The following is a 1,871-nucleotide window of genomic DNA, read 5'->3' as shown; positions in this document are numbered from 1 at the left end:
GTGTAGGGACACGTGTCAGCATCTTAATGGAGATTAATACTTAGTGATTTTTGGGTCGTAACAGTTAGCCCCTTTCACTTGGACTCGGTGTAGGCCGGGTTCGAGTGAAATCACGGTTTGTCAAGTCATGAGGTGCATTTATGGAGGAAATGATGGGGCACTGTTGAGGTGTCCTTTTGACATCATCGACTACCAAGCATCATTGTCGCTTCGATTTCTAAGCAAAGTGTCGCATCAAATGAAGGGCAACTCTTCTTTTTTCATAAGGCCCTTTCAGATTCTAAGGTCAATCTCAGCCATTCATCCAGGATTGGGTCGACAATTCCGATCTTGACATGTGTCCCCATCGAGGTCTATACATATTCCCCCCTTTGTGTAGAGATTCTTCTTCCACGCTTCTTTACTCTAGCTTCCTAGATTAGAGTTTGTTGTTGTTATTGATCTTCTGTTCTAACTTTGAATGATCTTCGGTGGCTTTCGATGCTTCCACCACTGGCCGTAACGAGATAAGGATCGACCTTCTTCAACCCTTCCATTCAAAGCTTTGCACAGCAGAGCTTGAGGTTTATCATGAGTGCTTCGATCTTCCCAAGGCTTTAACTTTGTCGGGGCCGGGGGAATCTGAACAGTGTATCATCACGACGGCAATAGGTCGCCTCTCTATCTGAAGTATTTGGAGTATTGGCTCTGATTGCCACTTCACCCTTTCATCTGCCAAGTGTGTGCGGCTCTGGGGGTGTCCCCTTCTCAGATCATGCCAAATTCCATCGCCACTTTGGTGGCGCTTGTGGTGGTCTGTCTTCAGGTTGGTGTCGACCAAGTCTGCGTCTATTTGGCCACTTTGTCAGTGTCAAGACGACGAAAAAGGAGGGGCATTACTTCTTACAGAATGTGTGTGACTTGAATTTGGTGACAAACACTGCTGACTCCAACAAAGATTGGAAGGAGAAGTTCACGTGGGTTTTTAGAGCTAACCTTATTCTCTCTTGTCCGACTTGGCCTGAGATCAAGAAGGATGCACTGAAGCTGTGCTTGCTTTTGGCTGAGGAGGCACAAAAACTTCAGAGGATTCAGGCTTATGCTGAGGAGGCCATTCTTAGAGTGATCGACGTATCTAGGGTTTCGCCAACTAAAACGGTTACCATTCAAGCAACAATCTTGGCTATCTCATTGAAGGAGGGGAAGGGGCCTGACCCATCTTCATCGAAGCTAGGCTCAACTATAAGACCCTAAAAACGATTGAGGGAGGAGCTAGCTCGTGAAGAACTTAAGATGATGACAGCGAATGCAGCTAAATTTGAGGCTCAATTGGTAGGGCCGAGTGCCCCCGCTCAAGCCGAAAGATCGGAGAAGAGGAGAAGAAGTCTGAACAGGGGCCAAGGGCCACATGCTAGTGTCGAACCGGCTCTAGCAGAATCGGCGGAAGCAGCGAAGGTAGATGTTTTTGCTCCAAGTCCTAAGGTTAGTTCGCATTCAAATGTCATTCCCTCCAAGCATACGAAGATCGTTATTATCAATGAGGCTTCTCCTTCTCGGCCAGCGGGGGGAGAAGAGGTGGCTGAGCATGTGGAGGTCGAAGTCCGGGTTGAGGAGCATGCTGCTTAGGCCCTCCCTTCAGAGCCAGCCTACATGATTGGCAAGGAGCTTGTTGATATTCTGATCCTAACCGTAGAGGGGACGACCCAAACTCAGATGACAGAGGAGTTAGGGAGAGTGGACAAGGCTCTAGCCCTAGAGGATGGCTACGTGTGGCCCTTCTGCCATCGCATTGATGAGCTCAACCCTGAAGTGTAGGGGAAATTTAAGGCTATGCTAATGGGCGTGTTGGACGAAGGTCCTCAGTGCAAGGGGGAACCGCTTGTGGATTTCAA

Source organism: Asparagus officinalis, chromosome 5, assembly GCF_001876935.1.
Source record: "Asparagus officinalis chromosome 5, Aspof.V1, whole genome shotgun sequence".
Lineage (NCBI taxonomy): Eukaryota > Viridiplantae > Streptophyta > Magnoliopsida > Asparagales > Asparagaceae > Asparagus > Asparagus officinalis.
Note: the sequence above shows the minus strand (reverse complement) of the source record.